Source organism: Impatiens glandulifera, chromosome 5, assembly GCF_907164915.1.
Source record: "Impatiens glandulifera chromosome 5, dImpGla2.1, whole genome shotgun sequence".
NCBI lineage: Eukaryota > Viridiplantae > Streptophyta > Magnoliopsida > Ericales > Balsaminaceae > Impatiens > Impatiens glandulifera.
This window is the reverse complement of record NC_061866.1, coordinates 32393388-32399721: the sequence shown is the minus strand read 5'-3', so window position 1 is coordinate 32399721 and position 6334 is coordinate 32393388.

Genomic DNA, 6334 nt, shown 5'->3' with positions numbered 1-6334 from the left:
TCTCTTTTTCTATCTTTTTTTTCGATCTATAACAAGAAAACGCTATACATAAGTTGAAAGTTATAAACATATCTAAATGATTATAGAATAAACATATCTTTTTTTCGATCTATGTAAAAACAAAACTTATTTCAACTTTGAGGAGAAAACATTCATAGTAAGTACAATTTAAATAAATAAAAGCTCAAAGTCATTGAATCAACTTGAAAATGCTCATTTCATTAAGTAGATCTAAGAATATGTTTTATCTCTTTTTCGATCTCATTCTTTTTTTCGATCTATGTAAAAACAAAACTTATTTCAACTTTGTGGAGAAAACATTCATAGTAAGTACAATTTAAGTAAATAAAAGCTCTAAGTCATTGAATCAACTTGAAAATGTTCATTTCATTAAGTAGATCTAAGAATATTTTTATTCTTTTTCGATCTCATTCTTTTTTTCGATCTATGTAAAAACAAAACTTATTTCAACTTTGAGGAGAAAACATTCATACTAAGTACAATTTAAAAAAATAAAAGCTCTAACTCATTGAATCAACTTGAAAATGTTCATTTCATTAAGTAGATCTAAGAATATTTTTATCTCTTTTTCTATCTTTTTTTCGATCTATAACAAGAAAACACTATACATAAGTTAAAAGTTATAAACATATCTAAATGATTATAGAATAAACATATCTTTTTTTCGATCTATGTAAAAACAAAACTTATTTCAACTTTGAGGAGAAAACATTCATAGTAAGTACAATTTAAATAAATAAAAGCTCAAAGTCATTGAATCAACTTGAAAATGCTCATTTCATTAAGTAGATCTAAGAATATGTTTTATCTCTTTTTCGATCTCATTCTTTTTTCAATCTATGTAAAAACAAAACTTAATTCAACTTTGAGGAGAAAACATTCATAGTAAGTACAATTAAAATAAATAAAAGCTCTAAGTCATTAAATCAACTTGAAAAGGTTCATTTCATTAAGTAGATCTAAGAATATTTTTATCTTTTTTTCGATCTTATTCTTTTTTTCGATATATGTAAAAACAAAACTTATTTCAACTTTGAGGAGAAAACATTCATGTTAAGTACAATTTAAATAAATAAAAGCTCTAAGTCATTGAATCAACTTGAAAATCTCATTTCATTAAGTAGATCTAAGAATATGTTTTATCTCTTTTTCAATCTCATTCTTTTTTTCGATAAACTTATTTCAACTTTGAGGAGAAAACATTCATAGTGAGTACAATTTAAATAAATAAAAGCTCTAAGTCATTGAATCAACTTGAAAATGTTCATTTCATTAAGTAGATCTAAGAATATTTTTATCTTTTTTTGGATCTTATTCTTTTTTTTCGATCTATGTAAAAATAAAACTTATTTTAACTTTGAGGAGAAAACATTCATAGTAAGTACAATTTAAATAAATAAAAGCTCTAAGTCATTGAATCAAACTTGAAAATGTTCATTTCATTAAGTAGATCTAAGAATATTTTTATCTTTTTTCGATCTATGTAAAAACAAAACTTATTTCAACTTTGAGGAGAAAACATTCGTAGTAAGTACAATTTAAATAAATAAAAGCTCAAAGTCATTGAATCAACTTGAAAATGTTCAATTCATTAAGTAGATCTAAGAATATTTTTATCTCTTTTCAATCTCATTTTTTTCGATCTATAACAAGAAAACACTATACACTATATATAAGTTGAAAGTTATAAACATATCTAAATGATTATAGAATAAACTTAATCAAAATAAACCTAAATGTATAAATAGATTAAAATCAAGACATACCTTTCCTTTGGTGATGGTGCAAATCCGTGCTTAAACGCAAGAGAATTTTTACCTTTGGTGAAGGTACAAATCCGTGCCGCAAGAGAAAAAATTTCAAGCAAAAATCAAGTTAGAGAGAGACTGAAAGAGAGAGCCGCACAGTACATTTTTTTGTTGTTTTAAACTAAAGGGGTAGTAGAAATAGAGAGAAACCCTATTATTTAATCCTCTTGTGGCGCCACGTAAACAAACATTTTCTTTTATTTTTTATTTTACAAATACATTATTCAACACATGAGGGGTTATGTCATCCATCACTTTTCAACTAGATAGTAGGCATTTTCTTATTTTATTTTGTAATTTTTTATTATTTTTTTCATATTAAAAAATAAAATATTACACTCAAGTCAAAGTTAATTAAAATTTATTAATTTATTTATAAAAACTTATAAATTAGTTAAATTTTAACTATTTTTAATTTATTATTTAAAAATTTATAATTTTATACGTTTTAAATTAAATAGTTAAAACCCGTGCAATGTGTTCAATTTTTTTTACATTAATTCACCTATTATAATTCATAATATCATTCAATTTTTTAATCAAAATATTAAAAATATTATATATTTTAAATTATTATTTTTATTTTATTTATATATATCAATATATTTTTTAAATCATTTTACTCAAAAAATAAAAAAATAAAAAATAAAAAAAATTACAATCATAATCAGTCATTATTTTTTTAACTCCAAATTATTTAAATAACCCAATTTGAACCAAATATAAAATGTGATAAACAATTAATTAAAAAATATAAAAATATTAATGTCTTATAAGATAAAATAAAATATATAAACTACATAAATTATAAATAAACTTGAATTAAGTAATGTTTATGCATTGAGTCATCTTATTTTAAGGGAAAATGTCATACAAATTTTCAACAACTTCACTTGTCTTGTCTAGATATGTTATTTTAAAAAAATAAACTTGAATATTAGGATAATAATTATCTAATCATTCAAATTCAAATAGTTGAAATAGAGTTTGTATATCTAATACATTTATTTCTTAATAAAACATATTGAATGTATATAATACATTAGTATTAGAAAAAAAATGTATAAATTATTATCATCATTGTAAAAACTAATCAAACACACATAATCATGAATTATTATTCATTTATATTAATTATTTTATTTTGAACAACCAAGTACCAACTCAACAAAATAAAATAAGATAAAAGGTCAACAAAAATATAAAATCAACCAACCAAAAAAATATCAAACATTTTACATTTTTTATAACACAAAATAAAGAGTCGTTCAACTAGTGTTTTCCTCGTTTATAGTATATATGATTTGCATAGACAAAAAACGTACCAACACAAAGTTATAGATATATGCAACATCTAGGTGATTAGATTTTATGGAAAATGGGGTGATTAGATTATAATCATTTATCAAATTAGTTAAAAGTTATGAATATTTATTTTCCAAGAATTACTCATACTCATTTGATTTTCGTTTCAGACTTCAAAAGAATGTCATTGATAATTCATACCAGTGTCCAAACATTATTTACAAGTTAAAGTTCAATCCAGGGATATTTCTTTTTATATATTATACCATGAGAGAAATCAAGATTGATTCATTATTTCTTTTTATTATATATTAATTAATTATGAATTTACAAGCTCTATACCAAGAATGCTCCAAGATAAACAAATACAAAATTAAACATTTTCTTGAAATTTAAATTGAAGTTTTTTATTTACTCAAATTGAATATATCTTTGAATATGAGAATTGATCAACAACATATAAAGAACGAATTTGAATCATTAATTGAAATAAAGAACAACAACATAATATATAGTTGAAAGATTAATTCAAATTGAGTTTCTATAAAATTGAATTAGGAATTACAGATAATTTAGATTAATTCTATATACATTAAATAAATAGTCTAATACTAACCTTATAAGCGTGTATCACCCACAATAAAAACGCACAAGTTGAAATTTCTTGAAGGCCACCAATGGTGGAATCTTCTTCTCTATTTCCTACTTGAAACTCTGTATTTTTATTGTCCTTGACATAAGGATTCCAACGCAACAAACTTCAACCACTTCAACCGACTTGGTTGAGTATTGAAAGTTAATTTCGAATTTCTTCTTTTCGGTTTATGAACTTAAAAGGTAAATTAGTCTTGTATATGCTTAATGAAAATTAACGATTTTTCAAGAAAATAATCTAAGTCGTGCATTCTTAAAGTGGATTCAAACTGATTTGAATTTGAGGGTTTAGATCAAAAGTTATGATTTTTTTGAAAAAATAAAAAATAATTCAAAAGATTAAAGATTCAACAGCAAGGAACAATCTTGGGGATCAAAATTAGTTAAGGCTTTGTTTGATTACAAGAATTCAAACTTAAACCCGCGTAGATTTATTTTTATTTTTTTTCAAATTCTGAAAATATCAAAACAAAAAGAATGAAAAAAAGTTATTCTTGATATTTTATTTCAATTTGAGTTTAATTTATATAATACCACGATTTTTTTTTATTTGAAAGTTGTCAGAAATTTAATTAATTTGGAACAATTTATAGTGAATTCAAAATGAATTATTATTAATCCCGGTCAGTGAACCGAATATTTTCTAAATGATTTTGAGACTTATGGGTAAAATGATTGTTTACACATATAAATATTTATTTCTACTCATATAATTTAAAAAATTAATAAATTAATATATTTACTAATATTTATCTTCACATAAAAATCTAATGAAAAAATTATAAAATTATAATATAATGTATTTCCTTACTTAAGATTTTATAAAATTATTATTTATTTGATTATATGTTTTATTATTTAACTAATTGTTGTTAAAAATAAATACATAAATTATTATTTATTTTACCATGTATTTATAACTTGTATACTCATACATATTAATTTACAAAATTGTACATATAAATACAAATTTAAAAAATTATAATAATATTAAAATTAGTATATCTAATTTTTAAATTTTTATATACTAGAATATAATATTAACAATATAAATAAACATCTCACCGTAAAATATATGTAAGAAACAGATATATAACTTTAAAAAATAAAATACTAAACCATCGTATAAACTGATTCATTTGTTTTTTCTTATGTGTACAGTAATTTTGATGATAATAACAATATTTAGTAAGTTTTAATATTTATCAAAATAAAAAAATATTAATTTGAATACATTTAATTTTAAAAATAATAAATAAGAAAAATAATATTAATACAATAGATAATTGGACAAATATTAAAAAAATATTTAAAACTAATATATATATATATATATATAATTAAATAAAATAATATTTAATAATTGTTATTTTCTTACTAAATTTTATGTCCATTTTAAAAAAAATTCTTTCAATGGGTCTTATTTTGCCTTTTTATAATAATAATAAAAATATCAAATACATTTTATAATCACTTTAAAAGTTACTATCTTCAATTAAATATATTTTTAATTTTTCTAGTTTAAATATTTTTTATTAATTTGCCTTAAATTTCTTTTGTTTTTTAATTTATTTTTATAAAACTTTTTTTTAAGTCTTTTTAAAAGAATATAATTAAAGTAATAATATAAAGGGAATTAAACAATAAAAAGAGAAGAAATAGACAAGGACTCAAACTATATATTAATTCTTATAGTATTGTTATTTTTTTATAATAAAAATTAGTATTAATATCTAGGACTTAAAATAGTTCTAATAATAAATATAGTATTAATACAAACTAAACTGATCACACATCATAATAATTTTTTTCTTGATTTATTCACATGTATAAATCAATTAATTAGAAAAATAAAAGTTACAATTAATTGTGTGTCATGTTAGTGCTACAAAATGTAAAAATTTGAATTCTTTGAATAAAACATAAACAGTTTAGTTAGAAATTACTCATTACTTCAAATTTTTTTATTTTTTTCCCTCAACTATATATTTTTATTTTATTTCTCATCTTGAGGCAAATTTAAAAGTCAATAAGAAGATTTTAATTTTTTTATATTTTGAATTTTTCCAAAATTTTTACATCCCCTCATTCAAACCTAAACTAATTTATCATGAGTATCCTTAGTATGTGTTCTATCAAATTTTCAATTAATTTCTTACTCTTTCACTCACAAAATATGTTTCCTAAATCTACAGTTAAAGATAACATAAACTATTTAATTTTTTTATATATGATTCAATCATAAAGGTAAGACAGAAAACATAAGAAAATAAAGCTTCAATTCAACTATTTTATTTCATTAATATTTTGTAGAACTAAATGCTTATAGAAACACATTATTAATAAAATCTAGGTTGGAATTTTTTAGGGTTGGTAGATTTGCATGATGGAGAAGCTGTAGAGTTCTTATTTCATTTGAGAAACTTAGTTAAATATATTCTCCAACTAAAACACTCTTCGTCGTTATCATAAACCCTAAATTCGCTAATATAATAATAATAATAATAATAATAATAATAATAATAATAATAATAATAATAACATGA